Source organism: Schistocerca cancellata, chromosome 12, assembly GCF_023864275.1.
Source record: "Schistocerca cancellata isolate TAMUIC-IGC-003103 chromosome 12, iqSchCanc2.1, whole genome shotgun sequence".
Lineage (NCBI taxonomy): Eukaryota > Metazoa > Arthropoda > Insecta > Orthoptera > Acrididae > Schistocerca > Schistocerca cancellata.
Window position 1 is genome coordinate 84,923,955 of NC_064637.1, and position 21,327 is coordinate 84,945,281.

The window sequence follows — 21,327 nt, forward strand, 5'->3', positions numbered from 1 at the left end:
TTTCAGTTAGTCCAGATGTTACCTCCTGAAATTTGACCCCTTATTTAACATCTACCCTTTATAAGGGGAATAGAAGCGGATCGAGAATCGAAATTTGTGTTACTTTAGTGGTGGAAGTGGCTGATTCGTTTTATTCATGCCCAGCGAGATAATATGTCGTGTTAAATTTATATAAACGTTGTATAAGGGTTAGGATATTCATCGCACACGTAACTTCAGTTATATTACTAAGATTTAAAGCGCCTCTTGACTTTTTTCTGTGGTTGAGATCTAAAATTTGGGTTGTTTTGAAAATCCGCCTAATGCTAATACTTCAAATGGTTCAAATAGCTCTGAGCACTATGGGACTTAACATCTGTGGTCATCAGTCCCCTAGAACTTAGAACTACTTAAACCTAACTAACCTAAGGACATCACACACATCCATGCCCGAGGCAGGATTCGAACCTGCGACCGTAGCAGTCGCGCGGTTCCGGACTGGGCTAATACTTCATTTAATATTTTTTTTCAGGTGTCATTTTTTGTGGATTAAATTTTATTTCTGTAAAGTACAATGTAAAGTTTATAATTATATCTATTGTATGTCCAAAAGTCAGAACATGTGCGTTTTGTTTGGTTTGTTTCGATTGCTCACCTGAATATTAAATGAGCAGTGAAACTGCGTTATTGTGTACGGGCTTTTGTGCTCTTTCTTGCAGTTTTTTTACAGCATGTCTTCTGCAAAATAGTCATAAAGAAAATTTACTGTGCCTTTTTGAAGTACTGTTTCGTGCGTAGTGGTACGCATGTTACTGTATGTTAAATTTTCCGTCCTATTGACTATGTTTGGTCGATATCTCTCTCTAATACTGTTGATTACTTTGTTTCCACGCTGATATTTATATATTTGAACGCTTTATGAAAGACAACTCCAGAAGTGCACAAATAGTTTTCTTTATATACATCTACATGATTACTGTGCAATTCACATTTGAGTGCCTGACAGAGGGTTCATCGAGCCAACTTCAATCCATTTCTCTACCGTTCCACTCTTGAACGGCGCGCGGGGAAAATGACCATTTCAGTTTTTCTGTACGAGCCCTGATTTCTATTATTTTATCGTGGTGATCAATTCTCCTTATGTGCGTGGGCACCAACAGAATATTTTCTCAATTGGAAAGAACACATAGGTAGTATTGTGAGCAAAACAAGCCAAAGATTGCGATTGATTGGCAGAACACTGAGGGCAACAGGTATACTGTAGAGACTGCCTACACCACGCTTGTCTTCTGGAGTATTGCTATGCGATGTGTGATACGCATCAGATGGGACTGACGGAGGACATCGAAATGTTCAAAGAAGGGCGGCTCGTTTTGTACTACCTCAAAATTGGGGGAGAGAGTGCCACGGATATCGTACATGAATTGGGGTAGCAGTCATTAGAACAAAGGCTTTTTTCGTTGCGGCAGGACGAACTGCCCCCTCCAACTGAGAAAATATGCTGTTGACATCCTCTTACATAGGGATAAATGGTTCAAATGGCTCTGAGCACTGTGGGACTTAACAGCGGAGGTCATCAGTCCCCTAGAACTTAGAACTACTTAAACCTAACTAACCTAAGGACATCACACACATCCACGCCCGAGGCAGGATTCGAACCTGCGACCGTAGCAGCAGCGCGGTTCAGAACTGAAGCGCCTAGAACCGCTCGGCCACTGCGGCCAGCTTACATAGGGACAGATGACTACAGTGTTGAAATAAGAAAAATCGGAGCTGGCACAGAAAACTTTAAGCGCTCGTTTTCTCCCACGCGCCGTTCAAGAATGGAACGGTAGAAAAATAGGTTGAAGTTGGTTCGATGAGCCCTCTGCCGGGTACTTAATAGTGAATTACAGAGTACTGGTGTAGATGTAGATGAAGAAAATTCTTCGTGAATTTCTGAAGCACTATTTGATAAAGTGTAAACAACAATGTGGAAACAGTGCACTCAACAACATTAGAAAGAGACATCGACGAGATGTAGGCAACCGGACGGCAAATGTTAAGTACGGTAACAAACTTAACCACTAAGCACGAAATAGTACTTCAGAAATGAACAAAGAATTTTCTTTATGACTACCTTGTAGAAGACATGCTGTCAAAAATGACCAAAAGGAGCACAATAGGTCGTACACAGTAACGAAGTTTCACTACCAATTTAATTTTCAAGTGAGCAATCGAAAGAAACAAAAAAAAATGAACATATTACAGTTTTTCGGTCTACAATAGATAAACAATCAGAAACTTTGTGTTGTACTTTACGGAAACAAAATTCGACCTATAGAAGGTTCAAATGGCTCTGAGCACTATGCGACTTAACTTCTGAGGTCATCAGTCGCCTAGAACTTAGAACTAATTAAACCTAACTAACCTAAGGACATCACACACATCCATGCCCGAGGCAGGATTCGAACCTGCGACCGTAGCGGTCGCTCGGCTCCAGACTGTAGCGCCTAGAACCGCACGGCTACTCCGGCCGGCACAGAAGGTGACATGTAGGTGTTGAAAGATGTCTGGGCGAATAAAAAGAAATAAACAGTGTTAACAGAAGGCAGATTTTCAAAACAACCCAAATGTATCTTCAAGTAATGTACTACGCTAGGCCAGGAAACACAGGCGGGCCAGCTGCATACGGCACCGAAATTCATAGCAATGTTCCAGCAACACTGCAGCAGCTCGAGGGTGAGTTACAGCTTTAATTTAGACAGTAGGCGAAACACGCGCAGTCGGTAATTGGGCTGTGCTTTCGCAGCGGCCCACGTCAGCTGGTCTCGCCAATAACCGCACCGGGTCCGCCGGCGCCCGGTCGCTAATGCTGCAGACGTCTACTGCGGGACGTGACGCGGCACGGCGCGGCCTGAGGTACGGCCCAGACGAGGCGGCTAAATTAACAAACAGGCTGGGGGAGGACCGGCGTAATGCAGGACAACATGGCGCCGATGTCGCCGCTACTTGTTCGGAGCCTTGACAACCCGTATTGAAATAGTGCTCCTCTCAGTTCGCAGACTATACACACAGAGTGAAATAAAGCAGCCAACAGCCCTCTATAAGTCCTGTTGCAGACTGGAGGCGTAGAACCATCATCATAATAATCCTAGCATTCTAATGGCCTGTTTCGTATATGGATCTAAAGTTGTAAATTTCTCAAAGGAAGTTATTTCCTTGCGTAGTCTGTTCTTTTATTTTGAAATAAACACTTTACTTCATGGTTTATGTGTGCAGACTGAAGTGACCATTGAAAATTTGTACCAAGGCCGGGATTCGAACTGGTATTTCCTGCTCACTAGGTGTATGCACGAACCATTACGCTACGGTTACACAACTGCACGGACTACCCTAGCTCGTCTCGATCCAAATTCCCATTCACCTCTCAGTGTGACAAGGTATCTGTGGTAGGATATCGTGCGCAGTTGTGCAAAGCCATTGTGCAAGGGTGATGTAGTGGTTAACACATCTGCCTAGCGAGCAGAAGACCCAGGTTCGAACCCTGGCCTTGGTAGAAATTTTCATTAGTCACGTCAGTCTCTTAATATACATAATATATGTTTGAAACTTGAAAAGGTCTCTGGAACCATATAGTTTCATTTCCTTTAGTTCATGATCTAGTAATTAGACTGTTTCGCCAATTTGGGCGTTATCAATCCATATCACGACAAAAACTATTATGCATATAGCATGATATATTCCATACATCAGTCTGGGAAGAAAGAAATACTTCTTTTTTCCTTTTGGATTATTTCAGTTTCTTAGAAAGCGGTGGGCTGAAAGAAGATGAAACGACCCTTCAGCCAAAGATTATACATATTTCATAGAAGTTTTAAACCAGACAACAGATGAAAATAAATGACACAACAAGACTTCGGCGAACAATTCTTATGACTCTAAAAACTTTTTGGATGATTTTCCATTACAGTTCAAATAAATCTCTTACGATAATGTTAATTCTGCCGTTGTGTAATGGAGACACTGATGGTGCATGGAAATCGTCATGTTCGTGATGGAGGTGTCCGATCATGTGAATGACTATGGGGCCCTGTGGAACCGCAAGCAGCGACTAAAAGACAACGAGATGGAGGGGAGGGCAGGGAGGAAAATAGGTGGAGTGCAGTGAGGCATTGTGACTTAGGTAGGTATATCTCGTGACGGGTTTCATAGATGGGTAGTGACTGTTGATTGAAGATCCGGCAAGAGACGATGGGTAAAGCATGAAGATGCATGGAATGTGGGATACAGATGTAGTGAAGCAGTATGATGCCTTTGTTCAAATGGCTCTGAGCACTGTGGGACTTAATATGTGAGGTCATCAGTCCACCAGAACTTCGAACTACTTCCATGCATCTTCATGCTTTACCCATCGTCTCTTGCCGGATCTTCGTAGCAGTCGCACGGTTCCAGACTGAAGCGCCTAGAACCGCTCGGCCGCACCGGCCGTATGATGCCCTGGTTCGCGATTAGTGTATGGGAGTCTTGATGCCAGAACTGAGTTTTGTGAATAATTTATTGCGGCCGAAGATGTTCCAAGAAGCGAAAAAGATTGGGAGTTGGATGAGTTGGTATAGATTGCTGGTTTTAGAAGGTAGGCGGATGCAGAAAGGGAGACAGGGTACTTGTTGGTGTTATCCCTTTCATTACTAATCTTTTTCTTTGAACAGAAGACGTTATCCATAGTTATTTTAATTAACTTTGCAATCATAAATAACCGTATGAAAGAAAAATGTATGCCAATGTTCATTTCCAGTGAGGTGAGCGATGGGACATACAGGGTTATTCGTAAATTCCTGCGGGATTTCAAGACACGACTGCGCCAAAACTACAATACATCCAGAAAACAGACACACATAGGTGGATGGGTCATCTCTCCAAATTCTTAACTCACATTGCAGGTGCTGAGTGTGGGAAAACGTCAATACGTGCGTGCAGCTGATGGATTGTCTGCGAACCACGACAGCACCCTACTTCGGGTATCTGTCAATTCGGTTGCCTGTTTGCAGGTGCGACAATATCGACCGGAACGGATCAGAGGGTTAAAAATGAAACTTTAAGTCAGCACAATCTGTTGGAGGAAGCTGTAGCTCTGAGAATTCTGTAAACCATTAGCAGCCTTCCCTTCAGCAGTGGGACAGTTGCTACATAGCAATAACATGCAGAAAATGCGCGCTAATTCTCTAATAGCATATCGTGGGACACATACAGTGAGCGGACAAAAAATAGGGAAATACCAAAACACAACACGTTACCACGCCTATTACGGTTTAGGAAAACAGTTGGCGTTCAAAACAGCTTCCGTTCGTCTCGGAATGGATAAATTCAATTCCTATATGATTTTCAAGGTAATCTTATATTACCATGCTTCCAGGAAAAAGGTGGGTCGATCAGATAGCGCTGATGGAGCTCGATAGCGATGAAGCACCCGTTTCACAAAAGCTCAGTAATATTGAGGTCTGGCTGCTGTGATGGAAAAGGGTGACTCACCCCAGTGGTGAAAAATCCAGTCCTGGAGGATGCGAGCTGTGTCCATGGAATATCACGATACGGCTTCCCAAAACATCTCCAAACCCACGCCATGTTTCACTCCAGCAGGGGACGTGCATCATAGGTTTGTAACGGTGTACAGCAGGCTCAAGCTCTCCCGCAAGCTGGAAACAGTGTGGAACAAGACTCATACGAATAATGTGCTTCAAATAGCTCTGAGCACTATGGGAGTTAACATCTGAGGTCATCACTCCCGTAGAACTTAGAACTACTTAAACCTAACCAACCTAAGGACATCACACACATCCATGCGCGAGGCATGATTCGAACCTGCGACCGTAGCGGTCACGTGGTCCCAGACTGAAGCGCCTAGAACCGCTCTGCCACCCCGGCCGTCCTCGGAGTTACGTGTATCCGAATATGGGCAAATTGTTGGTGCTCACATGGTGGGTCTCGTAACCAACATAGCCGAAGTATTACCTGTTTCAAGGTGCACCGTATCGAAGGTAATACCGCATACGGGGAAAACGGAAAAAAACATCAACTACATCACAACGTGAGGTTAATACCGCATACGGGGAAAACGAAAAAAAAACATCATCAACTACATCACAACGTGAACGAAACTGTGTGTTGAGTAATCGTGACAGACGGTCGCTGAAGAGGAGTGTGCCGAAAAATAACCACAGCAGCAAAAGTCACTGCAGAACTGAATGTCGCGAACCTTGGCAACACCAAAAGAACACGAAGGGGGCTCCGTATAAGCTGGGAACAACAGTACGAACAGTAATTACAGAACCTGCCATCAGTTACGCAAGCTCCCGACCAGAAAATAGTGGAAATTGGAATTATATATTAATAACTTCAGCTGCTAATTGGCCTAGATATATATCAATCTATAATTCTAATTTAGACAGCTGCAGGTCATCAATGGTGTTTGTTCTTTCGGACATGTCCGAAAGAACAGACAAAAAAAATGGTTCAAATGGCTCTGAGCACTATGGCACTTAACTACTGAGGTCAGCAGTCCCCTAGAACTTAGAACTACTTAAACCTAAGTAACCTAAGGACATCACACACATCCATGCCTGAGGCAGGATTCTAACCTTCGACCGTAACGGTCGCACGGTTCCAGACTGTAGCGCCTAGAATCGCTTGGCCACTCCGGCCGGCGAAAGAACAGACACCATATCCATACAAGTATATAAAAAATAGTGGGGCCGAACCCATAAGCCCTTTCTCCTCCGTTGGTCCACAGCCCAGGTTTTATGGGTTCGGCCCAACGTTTTGCTGGTAGGGGATTTGCATCAGTGATGTTATCTTTTGCAATTCCAGTTCACCCTATCGTTCTCACCTTATGATGGCGCCGTTGGTGTTGTTTTGGTGCGTACGGGTTCGCGAGTGCTACACTCAGTTCCGCAATGACTTTTGCAGCTGTCGTCCTCTTATTTTTCTGTACACTCCTCTTGAATAATCGTCTGTCACCGTCATTCAATACACACTTCAGTCTGCATTGTGGTTTAGCAGATGATGTTCTTCCGTTATCCCTATATGCGGTATTAGCGTTCGACACGTTGCCTCTTGAAGCACTTCGGCTATCTTGGCTAGCGAATCACCCACTGTAAGAACACCAACTGTTTATCCAAGTTCGAATCCACGTAGTTTCGACACAGTACACTCATAGTGTAGTGCTGAAACTAGACATTCAATCAAAATGAGTTTTATTATAAAAAGAACATTACAATAATTAACTTTTGTTATCAGACAGATGCGTCGCAATCAAAGGACGACAAACGAAATAAGCAGTCTTCTTTGGTACAAAAAATTCCAACTCTGTGCTACATAGAGAGTACAAGTGAAGTGAATAGCGTTGACGCTGCTATACAAGTGCCTAATCTTGAAGCAGCTATTGAACTGAACTGGGCGGTCACCAGTCGGTCGCGTCCGCCGCTCGTGGTCTCGCGGTAGCGTTCTCGCTTCCCGAGCACGGGGTCCCGGGTTCGATTCCCGGCGGGGTCAGGGATTTTCACCTGCCTCGAGCTGACTGGGTGTTTGTGTTGTCCTCATCATTTCATCATCATCCAGGAAAGTGGCGAAATTGGACTGAGCAAAGACTGGGTAATTGTACGGGCGCTGATAATCACGCAGTTGAGCGCCCCACAAACCAAACATCATCACCCAGTCGGTCGCAGTGCTTATGTCCTCTTCACATAGGGGCCGCTGCTGTCGCATTGTCCTCCTGGAGGGAGGCCCGGTCAGCTTTCGATTGGCTAACTCCTTCTCACAGCCTTCTCTTCCCTGTCGTTCCCGACTGGCGTGTCGGCGCTTGACTTTGCACAGAGCTACACAGAACACTGTTCTGACCGTGTCTGGCACTTGCAACGTAATGCGAGCATTGCACAAGTGTAATTCGTCAAGTACTGTAGCGCCAACTTCAGACCACCGAGAAAGAGACAGAGTGGTTATCACACTGAACTCACATTGGGAAGGATGAGGGCTCAACACTCGTCCGACCATCCTGATTTAGGTTCTCAGTATTTCACTAAATCGCCTCAGGCAAATGTCGATACAGTTTCTTTAAACGGTCACGGCGGACTTTCTTCCCCATCCTTCCCCATTCTTCCCTAATCTGATGGGACCCGTGGCCTCACTTTTTGGTCCTCTCCCCCGAAATCAACCAACCAACCTCCAGGCCTGGCTAGCATCTTGCGTTTATGTTCAAGCACGACTTTCTCTCTGTGTTTCTCTATTTTTGTCCAACCCCTTACGCCCCATTAGTAGAGAAACGGTTAACGGCTGATGCCCAGAATACTACGAACTGCACTGAAGCACCAAAGAAACTCGTGTAGGTATGCGTGTTCATATACAGAGATATCTAAACGGGCAGAATACGGCGCTGCGGCCGGATACACCTATATAAGACGACAAGGGTCTGGCGTAGTTGTTTGATCGGTTACTGCTGCTGTAGTGGCAGGATATCAAGATTTAAGTGAGTTTGAACGTGGTGCTATAGTCGGCGCACGAGCGATGGGACACAGCACCTCCGAGGTAGCGATGAAATAGGAATTATCTCGTGCGACCATTTCACGAGGGTAACGTGAACATCAGGAATCGGGTAAAACACCAAATCTCCGACACTGCTGCGGCCGAAAAAGATGCTCCAAGAACGGGAAATATAACGACTTGATGACTGCACAACACAAAGATTTACACCTCGCCTAGACCCCTCAACACCGACATTGAACTGTTTAGACGATTGGAAAAATGTTGCCTGGTCGGACGAGTCTCGTTTCAGATCGTATCGAGCGGTTGGACGTGAACGGATATCGAGACAACCTCATGAATCCGTGGACCCTGCATTTCAGCAGGGGACTGTTCAAGCTGGTTGAGGCTCTGCAGTGGTGTGGGGCGTGTGCAGTTGGAGTGGTACGGCAAACCAGACATGTCTAGATACGGCTCTGACAGGTGACACGTACATAAGTATCCTGTCTGATCAGCCGGCCGTTCTGACCGAGCGGTTCTAGGCGCTTCAGTCTGGAACCGCGCCACCGGTACGGTCGCAGGTTCGAATCCTGCCTCGGGCATGGATGTGTGTGATGTCCTTAGGTTAGTCAGGTTTAAGTAGTTCCAAGTTCTAGGGGACTGGTGACCTCAGATGTTAAGTCCCATAGTGCTCAGAGCAATTTGAACCATTTTGAACATGTCTGATCACCTGCATCCATTTATGTCCGCTGTGCATTCCGACGGACTTCGGCAATTCTAGAAGGACAATGCGACATCCTACACGTCCAAAATTGCTACAGAGTGCCTCCTGGCACAGTCTTCTGAGTTTAAACACTTCCGCTTGCCACCAAACTCCTCATACATGAACATCGTTGAGCATATCTGGGATGACCTGCAGTGTGCTGTTCAGAAGAGATCTCCATCCCCTAGTACTCTTACGGATTTATGGACAGCCCTGCAGGATCATCGCGTCAGTTCCCTCCAGCACTAATTGAGACATGAGTCTATGACACGTCGTGTTCTGGCACTTCTGATTGTTGGCGGAGGCCCTTTACTCTATTAGGCAGGTGTAGCAGTTTCTTTGGCTCCTCATTGTATTTCAGGAATCATAGACGGATTCAAATGGTGCAAATGGGTCTAAGCACTATGGGACTTAACATCTGAGGTCATCAGTTCCCTTGACTTACAACTAGTTAAACCTAACTAACCTATGGACATCACACACAGCCATGACAGAGGCCGGGATTCGAAACTGCGACCGTAGCAGCAGCGTGTTTCCGGACTGAAGCGCCTAGAACCGCTCGGCCACAGCGGCCGGCTAAAGATGGATTACGGTGGAAGCGTGACGCGCAGCGGTTTAGACGTAGCTACCGAGTATAATATACTGGAAAAGCGGCGAATGCGCTGTGGACGGATAAAAGGGGCCGAGTCTCATCTCTGTTACGTGCGAACGACGCCGTTTTGTACAAAGCAACGGCGACTCGTTATGTCTCCGTGCTACTTTTTGTATAATATCTGTGTAACGCGAGCCGGCAAGAGTGCTGAAATTAGTACCGCTCATTAACACAAGAGGCACACACGCGAAGTGCGCGTAAAGCTGTCTGGGAGCTCGCGATTGTGCATGCGCCGTCGCGTCTCCCAATTACCGTTACGTAAGCTCGGGGATGCCCCTCGGAACGAGCATGGCGTCGCGTGCGGCGGCGCTGTTACCCCGACCGGGCAGTAAAGAATACTTCTTGCGCTTTAAAATAATGCGGCAGAGCCGCGTTTTGTCTTCCGGCGGCCGCGATAAGCTCGCGGGTAATTTTCGTTTGTAAGCTACAGCTGGCTGCGCAGATAGCGCGGCTGTAGCGGCGGTGGGAACACGCACGCGAGAAGCGCGCGCCGCCGATTCCCGACTTCCCCCGCCGTTGTGTCTGTCGGGCGGTGCGTGTACGCGAACACGCAAGTAGTCCTGCGTGCGTGGTGGGAATTCTGCCGGGGGTGAACGTCACGGAGACTCGATTTGTTCCCGTGTATCAGGATTACCTTGCAGCAGAGATGATGGTTATAGCTGACAATTAGATACACGTGGGTACTTGTTCCCGAAAGAGGGGTGGCAGCGATGATGCGCAAGATTATAGCTCGCGTCGCTGACGTGGATTTGCTGTGCGCCCGTCGGACGCAGTATGTGGACATTGTAACACCCCACCCGTTGCTTGTCCGATTCTGCGTGTGACGAACAACTTACAGAGAAATTGGGAGTGGAACTGTACGCAAAAATGGATAACGCTGGATTTAAATGTGGCCCTGTCACTCCTAATTAATCTGCGGTGGTAGTGTTGACGATAAATCCCACCTATTTTTCCTTCCAAACATGAACGACCACGAACACTTAGGGTGTTCAATGACATAAAACACATAAACAAATATAAAAAAAAGCATAAGGGTAAATTCAGGATCAGCTACTGAAAGTAAGGGCTCTACTGAATCACAATAATTTTATTATAACTTTCAGATCAATGCCGAATAAAACATAATGAACAGTTTACAAATTACCCTACTAACTAGCACTGGCAGTGAACTGTGACAAAATCGGTACAAGACGGGATCTCTTATAGACCGGCTGACCAACTGACATCTACACAAACGTAAAATACGAAGAACCACTAAACCCCCAAGTATCGTGAAAACTTTGTGGAAACAGCAATTGCACGTGATCCAACTATTTAACGTTACTCCTAACACAGGCCGAAGGGGAAGCGATCTCACCATAATATTCCTGTTGCATCGGCGGTCTCCGACGGCGACGGTGCGGCCGTGCGGTCGGCGTGTGGCATCCCGGAAATTACACTCCCGCAGTATTCGAACAACAGACTGCTGTCCATAAACTTCTCTAATTGCGACAATGTTTCCGTCAGCAATGAGCTGGCGCGGCTAACGTCCTCTCAGAGCGAAAGACCAAGAGGGGAGACAACTTCGCTAACGCCCTCTCAGTACGAGAGCCCTGAACGGAGGACTTCTACCGAGAGTCCAGCAAGATCGCTCTTCACCTCTGTTTTCCCACCTCAACTTTTACCGAGCTAATCACATCACTAGTTGTTGTTGTTGTGGTCTTCAGTCTTGAGACTGGTTTGATGCAGCTCTCCATGCTACTCTATCCTGTGCAAGCTTCTTCATCTCCCAGTACCTACTGCAGCCTACATCCTTCTGAATCTGCTTAGTGTATTCGTCTCTGTCTCCCTCTACGATTTTTACCCTCCACGCTGCCCTCCAGTACTAAATTGATGATCCATTGATGCCTCAGGACATGTCCTACCAACCGATCCCTTCTTCTAGTCAAGTTGTGCCACAAACTTCTCTTCTCCCCAATCCTATTCAATACCTCCTCATTACTTACGTCATCTACCCACCTAATCTTCAACATTCTTCTGTAGCACCACATTTCGAAAGCTATTGTCTTCTTGTCCAAACTATTGTCCATGTTTCACTTCCGTACATGGCTACACTCCATACAATTACTTTCAGAAACGACTTCCTGACACTGAAATCTATACTCGATGTTAACAAATTCCTCTTCTTCATAAACGCTTTCCTTGCCATTGCCAGTCTACATTTTATATCCTCTCTACTTCGACCATCATCAGTTATTTTGCTCCCCAAATAGTAAATCTCATTTACAACTTTAAGCGTCTCATTTCCTAATCTAATTCCCTCTGCATCACCCGACTTAGTTCGACTACATTCCATGAGCCTCGTTTTGCTTTTGTTGATGTTCATCTTATACCCTCCTTTCAAGTCACACATCACTAGAAGCTCTCAAAATACCCAGTTTGCCAGTGGCGACCAATGTACGGCCTGGGAATAGAACTCTTTTTCCACAATTCTTTTATTTCTCCAAATTTCACAAGTAAACTCCGCCCATGCCGGCTGTGAAGAACCACAGCTTTGGGCAGTAACACGTTTAATGGAAATTTTCACCTAAGAGACGACTCGAGATTTTCCCGGCAGAACTCCCTGTCGTAGCGAACACAGACTCCTGCATTGAAAGTTTTTGTTATTCGGAACTTCTGGCCTGCACCACTTGAGTTACTCGAAGGCGTAAAATTAGTGGGTTTTCCCATAATCCATGATTCACGTGCGGATACATGCGCCTTAATGAGTCCCCGCAACGAGTTATCGGGTGTAGTGAGGTCACAACTTCGTGGTGGCTATTTCAAAGTACCTAGTGTTGCTGATGAACCACGACCTATCCACCGTTCTGCAAAGCGTTCATTTAGGAACTCGCTCACTGCACGAGCGTAATGAGGTTTCGCTCCGTCTTGCTGCGATCATATGCGTTCCTGTGAGGGCCCTTTCCTCAAGCTGAAGTATTAAAAATGTTTGTAAGATGTATCAGTTCACAGACCCTTCAAAAAAGAACGTTCCAAGTAGATTTTGTGGGGTCATCGCTAGCTATGTCATTACGTGATGCGGGTTCCTTTTCAACCCGACTGTGTAGTGAGAATTCTCCTTGGCCTAGAAGACACTATGTCTAGCACTTGAGATGCGATAACTGGCATATTTATTTGAAACCATAAACTTGGCACAGTTCGCTATATTTGGCATGCTAAAACGCGTTCATTCCGGTCTGTAAGTGACAAAGGTAGCTTGATTCATACAACTCTAGATTACTCAGCTCGCTAGTGTTCGTTCACGGAGCGCTGCAACTCAAATATGGTATTTTAGGTTTCCAAAGATCGTCGTGCAGGTTCCGAAAAGTGTAGTACTGTTTATCCGAAGGCTTCCGAAGTTGCCAGATTTCGGCCGGCTGACGACTGGAGCTAGACGCGGCAATGGAGGAAGCCGACAGAAAATGTGGAGAGTATTTCTAATTTACTAGTCTCTCCAGCCAGCGCTTCCGCGTTCAAAATTGGGCTACCTCCGTATTTAATGCTCAAATGACTTACGGGAATGGAGCCGGATATTGCCTTCGATAACCGCCGAAATTCCGACAGCCGAACACCGTGCCGTTTTGTAGGCACAACTGAAAAGCCAAATTGCTGTTCACGTCAACTACGCGAAAAATGTTTTTCAATAATGCTTCATTGTAACCTTATGACGTCCATGTTGGACTGTTGTAAGGAACTGCGACTGTTTATGACAATAAAAGTTCGAATAAAACAGTTACCTGCATCTGTCACTCTTTTTATTTCATCCCACAATGCGTTTCCAGAGTTCGCTTACTCTCTCATCTTCAGGTGGAACAATGATATTGTGTTACATATTTGCTAGCTGGATGGCGCCAGTCGTTCGTTGTGGTTTAGTTTTTCTACAAAAACGTATAACAGGCAGTTGTTAGCGTAATATGGCACTAAGATCATAAATTTTAAACACTTGAAGAGTTATATACAATTCATTTCTGTGGTTCGTCATAGATAGATATTTTTAACTAAATTTGCCTCACAGAACACGAACCAATAACGTCAACAAACCGAAGATTACAACCATGTAAAGGCGTAATGCGCTGCGTCAGAGATCGTTCGTTACTAACTTTCATTGTGGACCATAGATACATATAATAATTATAAAATAGTTTATTCTTTAGAACAACCTTAATAAAGGTATGACAACTTCAAATACATGACAGAGGCACCAATAAAAAATAAAAAATATATAAAACTTGCGGACTTTATATCAGTATAATTCTTACTATTTCTGTGAGTACTTCGGACATTATGTTCTATTAAGGTGAATAAGACATTTATCTGCGTCAGCCAGTCTTTTCATTTCATCTAAATAAAGATTTCCAAAGCACTGTAAAGAAGCAATAAGAATTATATTCTGTTGCTACTAAGTCTGCAAGTTTTACATATTTGTTACGTTTTATTAAATTTTCATTTATGTCTCCAGTGTCATTTATTCGCAGTAGCAACACATTCAAAAATTTGTTCTAAAGAATGAACAATTTTATATTTGTTATATACACCAGTCGTCTGACTTCGGCTTAATCCAGTGCCAATGAATAATCTCTGAGACAGTTCAATACATCATAGATCATATATAATGTAGACCGTTCATGTCCGCAACTCTGCCGTGTTAACGTTTGAAACCAACACCTAAGTCACGTGACTCGGGGAAGAAAGCTGAGTTCTATCATTACACGCTGTGTGAAGTGGAGCTGACAGATACAGTTTCTCTCATTTATATCTGAAATCAAGCACTGATTCTAGTACAGCTCTTATATAAGTACAGTTATTCTAATTTCTCCGAAATTCCTGATAATAAAGCAGTGGTTATCGTTTTTACATATCGTCAAGTTTAAATGCATTGACGGTTCTTTTAACAAGCGACGGAATCACTGTTCTTTAGTGAATCCTTTTTTTGTCCACTGCGAGTTCTTGTGGCTCAAAAATGGCTCTGAGCACTATGGGACTCAACTGCTGAGGTCATTAGTCCCCTAGAACTTAGAACTAGTTAAACTTAACTAACCTAAGGACATCACAAACATCCATGCCCGAGGCAGGATTCGAACCTGCGACCGTAGCGGTCTTGCGGTTCCAGACTGCAGCGCCTTTAACTGCACGGCCACTTCGGCCGGCACGAGTTCTTGTAGTTAATAGCTTTCACAGGAGTGCAAGACAAAATAACAATTTCGAAAGCAGCATTAGTTTTCTAACAGTTCCACAAGAGTATGCGTGATATGCTTTAGTAAGCTTTTGTAAGAAAAGGAATTCGTGTATGTGCATAAAGTCAGGTTTTTACACAAAATAAGCACATACGTTTTCTGACTTTGGCTTAATCCAGTGCAGTACCAAAACGATATGCAGGCCGTTGTGGCCGAGCGGTTCTAGGCGCTTCAGTCGGGAACCGCGCTGCTGCTGCGGTCGCAGGTTCGAATCCTGTCTCGGGCATGGATGTGTGTGCTGTCCTTAGGTTAGTTAGGTTTGAGTCGTTCTAAGTCTAGGGGACTAATGACATCATATGTTAAGTCCCATAGTGCTCAGAGTCATTTGAACCAAACCGATATGAAGATAGGAAGCGTAATAGATTACAAAATGTTGACTGCAGTGCTTCAGCGAGCTACATATTAACAAAATGTCGTCTCAAAAGCTTAATGATTCACAAGTTTCGCATCCCAGGACCAACATCCATCCTAACTTTCAACTTACGGAAATACCTCTTCAAGTATTTTAAAGTAATTCACTTACACAACTGAGATTTTCGTCACCGTCCCTAATCTGTAGCATACAAAAAAGACTTATCTGAGCATATGTGACTGTCTTGGCTTGTGCATATATTACAAAGCACAACAGCACAACATTTGATTTGTAAAAAATAAAAGTCAAAGTGTGCTCTATGAACGCGTAAAGACGTACTAGACTTCGTGCCCCCAGACACGTGACTTAGATATTGGTTTCAGTAAAATGTCGTCATGCGGAGTCTGTTATCTATGGTCCATGCATTATGTGTTTATGTCGTTAAAATCTTTGGGTTTGTTTACGTTATAGGTTCGCGTCCTGTGAGACAAAATAAGTTAAATTTATTTATTTATGAAGAACCGCATGGTACTGGGCGCTGGAGCAGATTGTAAGTAATTCTGTCACCATCTAAAATTTATGATCTGAGAGCCATATTCGCTAACAAGAGCATTTTATGCGCTTTCGTAGCAAAATGAAACCACAGCAATTAACCGGCTGCATCCAGCAAGCAAAAATGTAACTTAATATCATTGTTCCACCTGAAGACCAAAATGTAAACTGTTGGAGCGCGTCGTGTAAAGAGAAGAGTGACTGACGCAGATAACTCTTTTACTTGAATTTTTATTTGTTTAATTTTGATATGTAAATCTCGTGTGACTAGGGCCTCCCGTTGGGTAGACCCTTCACCGGGTGCAAGTCTTTCAATTCGACGCCACTTCGGCGACTGGCGCGTCGATGGGGATGAAATGATGATGATTAGGACAACACAATACCCAGTCCCTGAGCGGAGAAAATCTCCGGCTCAGCCGGGAATCGAACCCGGGCCCTTAGGATTGACATTCTGTAGCGCTGACCACTCAGCTACGGGGGGGCGAACTTAATTTTGATTAAACTCGTGTACAAAATTTGCTAAACCTGTTGGGAAACCTACCTACAGTTGGTTCAGTTTACGGGGTGGGGGATGCGGTGGAGGGATGGAGAGCAACTTTGGCACGACAGATGGTGGCTACCAGATTCCAGTCCCGTGCCGTTGCGAGGGTCGCGTGGAGGGGAGGGAGAGGCGCAGATGTTCCCTGGGCGGGAACCCAGAGCAGAGCGAACGGTGGGATGGCTGCTGTTCTGTCCCCTGTGTAGACGCGGGGAGGGGCGGGCTGCGATGGCGACCGCACACACACTGCCTCTCCTGACGCAGGCATAACTTCTTTCATAACTATGTGCTGTTACTCTGGTCAGGTGGTGACTACACATAAAGAAATCGGACAAGTGCGATTATCATTAGAGCTCTGAGGTTTCCGAACAAACTTAATTACCTTTATGGACAATAATAATAATGATAATAAAAATTTCGTGAGGTACAATGTCTTTATGTAAGTCTTTTTATTGGACGCCACTTCAGTGCCTTGTGTGTCTCTTACTTACTGCAGTGATCCAACCGGGGAAAGGGGACCAACACTTTAACGTGGAATGAAACACTTGTTATAGGCTGACTCTTAGGGGGGTAGGACGTCAAACGGGCCGACCTGGAGCAGGAGAGGCACCACAGGACATTTTAATTCCTACTGTCTATACTTTTCAAATAAATTCATAAAACTTTGTCAGCATGACCAGAAAGGATTCAGGATTCACACACATACCAGTGGGAGTTCAAAAACGTAACAAAATATTTTTTTGTTTTACATGTCACATTTCATCATTTTTTCACTTACTATTGCCAGCACGTGTTGCTATAGGTACACTTTTCTTCATAAGTAAGAGAGATTCTTCGATGAATTTTGCACAGCACACAAACCATACTCACAGGTGTATGAAACTCTAGAATTTTCCGAATCTGTTAAAAACAGCGGTAAAAATTCAGACAATAAACTGTAGAATTTGAGTTTTTTCTAAACATGACGTTTAAAATATAACAGCTCATTCATTTTTTCGTAAACTAAAGAAATTCTAGAGTTTCATACCCCTGTAAGTGTGGTTTGTATGCTGTGCAAAATTCGTCGAATAATCTCTCCTATTTATGAAGAAAAGTGTATCTATAGTGACAAATGCAGCCAATAGTAAGTGAAAAAGTGATGAAATTTCAAACATAAAAAAAAAACAAAATTGTTACATTTTTGAACTTCCAGTGTCAAGAGTGTGAATCCTGAATCCTTTGCCGGCCGCGGTGGCCTAGCGGTTCTAGGCGCTACAGTCTGGAACCGCGCGACCGTTACGGTCGCAGGTTCGAATCCTGCCTCGGGCATGGATGTATGTGATGTCCTTAGGTTAGTTAGGTTCAAGTACTTTTAAGTTCTAGGGGACTGATGACCTTAGAAGTTAAGTCCCATAGTGCTCAGAGCCATTTGAACCATTTGAACCTGAATCCTTTCTGGTCATGCTGACAAAGTGTTATGAATTTGTTTGTACAAGTATAGACAGTGGAAGTAAAAATGTCCTCTGGTGCCTCTCTTGCTCCATGTTGGCCCGTTTGACGTCCTACCCCCATTAACAGACGACTGCTGCAGCCAGCCACTTTTTACAATCCTATTTATTTATTTAAACAGTACCGTTACCGGTTTCGAACCGATAGGTTCATCCTCAGACGGCTATCTCACGTTTTATATTAGATTTCGCCTTTTGTTTCTCCACCTGACGAAATTTCCTTTGGGTGGTGGTGCCGAAGAAGAATACACGCCATTATGTTCCAATGGAGGTTGTTCTTCATTTTGCGACAGGAAATTTCGTCAGGTGGGGAAACAAAAGGCGAAATCTAATGTAAAATGTGAACTAGCTGTCTGAAGATGAACCTGTCGGTTCGAAACCGGTAACAGCGCTGTTTAAATAAATGAATAGCATTGCCAGAAGTGCCTGGTTGCTGTAATCTTCTGTGTAAGAGTCAACCTATATTTCGTACACAGCCACGGGCTCAATTTGTCAGTTTTTCACAAAATAGCATGAATCGCTTGTTGTTTCTGGCGACTCCTCACATTGTTGAGAGGTGAAGGATAGGTTAAAAAGATGACAGAAAAACTGATGGTGCCACCGAGATTCGATTCTACGACCTCTCGGTTTCTAGGCTCGCGTTTTACCACTATACCACCACCCCTGACTTGTATATAGACAGTTCCTGAGAAGTAGGGTTCTTTACAGAAGACCATATCATTTGATTTAACCGACTTACAAGCTTCAATTTTCTACGCTGTCAACATACCATAGACCTTAGTATCTACAGAAATAAAAATGCGAATGCTCGTTTGTTCAAAATCGTGTATCTCCGAAAGTCCTTGAATGAGTACTTTGAAATTGACACAACGTGTGAGAGTGAGATTTTTTGAAATACCGTTCCTATATAACTAAATTTCTAAATTTATATAAAGTTATGTATTACATACATTAAGAAATAGGTATATAAAAACACGCTTATTCCAATGCAACGTTCTGTCAAAATTTCCTACAATTCGGTCAGAAACTTTCGGAAAATTACGACTAGGAACATTTAAGGTTTCTATATTAGTACAGACGTAGATATTCGTTTCTTAAAAATCTCAAATTGACGAAAGTTCTTCATAGACTGTTTCGAAATTTTGACAAAACACCGCATTCGAATGATCCGATAAGTATACAAACACACTGGATTACGTAAAATATATGAAATAAAAAGGGAAACTATAAAAAATTTTAACGGTACTTTATTCAAAATTATTAATTTCTAGAAGTTCTTGACCAACTACTTCGAAATTTTGACACAAAGCCGAATTCTAATACAGGCCTGTTTTTACGTGCTGTAGTGTTTCTCAATAAAAAGTTAAAAAACTTCTTTTATATTATTGCTTGGATAAATACGAATCAATTAATTCAATTGGAATGTTAATAGAGTTTATCTCTGCTAGTAAAGAAGACTTTTAACAGAGCATTGAATAATTGGTAAGCATAGGTTGAGAACACTACATGAATGTTTCTTGCCTTGCTGGAGGCAATTCTATTGAAATGATAGAACTCGGCACTGAAAACATTTATTTCCGTTTCTGATTATGCTGTACTCTGTCTTCCAGCGTCGTCTTTACATCAGACCGCGAGTGCGTTGGTAGACGACATTGTTTAGAGGCCAGTGACCGATCTGAATATTAAGCGTTTCGCATGATAACACTGCCCGGATTTTGAGAGAAGAAGATCGGTAAAAACGATCTCAGCGACACATGAATTATAATCTGGTATATTAAACGGGGAATGAACACCAACAGTGTTCGGCCGTGAACACCAAACAATGCGCCAGAAACTTCTCTTCGATGCAGAGTGAAACTGGACTAAAAGAAACTACATAATAAAATCACTCAGTATAACATGAATAGCAAGGAAGGGGATCTTCAAATGAAACACGGCTATTTAGTATCAAATTAACATAATTATTCAACAAAAGCGTACAAGTGACTCTTACAGAGTTTATCTCGGTTGCGGAGAACAAAAGAGAGAGAGAGAGAGAGAGAGAGAGAGAGAGGAGAGAGAGAGAGAGAGAGAGAAAACAAGTCGCGTTCCGCTTTTTTTATATCTTTAGACAAACGAATAAACGTACTAAATTTTCTTTCACGGAGATTCTTCATTACAAAATAATTATTGAATAGTTAGAAATACACCACTTCATTGTTACAGTGTTACTTTCAATCAATACACAAATTTATTTATATATATGTGTTAATTTATTTATAACATTTTCAGGGGTTAATTAGAATGGGGGCTACTTTTCCACACATTTATAAAGTGACATTTCAGTATCTAATTCTTTATAGCAGTGAACACTGTTAATAAACAGGAAGGTTGTATTTATGGCTTACTGATTTATGCTTAGAATACTACTACAGAATATGAATTTTCAATAACAGTAAACAAAGCTCAAGGTGAGAGATAGGGGAAAGAGGACATGGAAAGAGTGGTGGGTGGAAATTGACATAGAAATCTGTGAAGAGAAGGACAGAGAGAGGGGGCTGTAGAAGGAGATCAAAAAAGAAAGGGGGAGAGGAAGATGGTTGAACGGACAGTGACAGGGGAGAGAAAGAGATTAGGACGTGTATCCAATTCCCATACATGTTGGAAACGAGTGCTTTCTCTCTTCTTTCAGTTTCATTTAAGCAGACAGACCTACAGCAAAGCGTGCTCGGGTACAGCTACATCGACATAAATTTCAACTTGATATACTTACATGTTGCTGTTCCTCAGAAAAAGGCGTCTTAACAGACGGAGGGACACACAGACGGTCAACAACTCGCGACAAACAAAAAAAAAGTGATGTGATTACACGTTAAAACTTCCCAGGTTTTTTTCCTTTACTTGTGCTGTGAACCCTTGCTTCAAGGCAGTTTCATTATTCGAGGCCAACTGAAAGTAGGTACCCTACAGGTTTCCATGAGTGAGTTTACGAGTCTCGAAATGTGTCACATGAATGGCGGTATCGTTTGACTGTATTGGGATAGAAGCTGAAATTTTTTACACCGCCAAGGAACGTAGATCTTATCACGTGACATTAATTTCAGATTGATAGCTGTACTCGCTTCAGAAATAGAGGGCTTAAAAGTAGGAAAGACAGACAAAGTGATCCTGTAAGGTTTCGTTTTTACCTATTAAGCTACGTTTATAGACGAATAGAAAAGTTGGTAGAAGCCGACGTCGGGGAAGATCAGTTTGGATTCCGTAGAAATGTTGGAACACG

At 43.6% G+C, this 21,327-nt stretch overlaps 1 non-coding gene across 1 annotated transcript; it reads left to right on the plus strand.

Moving 5' to 3' along the window:
* The first annotated feature begins 3,445 nt into the window (after positions 1 to 3,445).
* On the plus strand, positions 3,446 to 3,517 carry Trnaa-agc (transfer RNA alanine (anticodon AGC)). The gene has a single exon. It is a non-coding gene; the product is annotated as a tRNA-Ala (tRNA).
* The last annotated feature ends 17,810 nt before the right edge of the window (positions 3,518 to 21,327 follow it).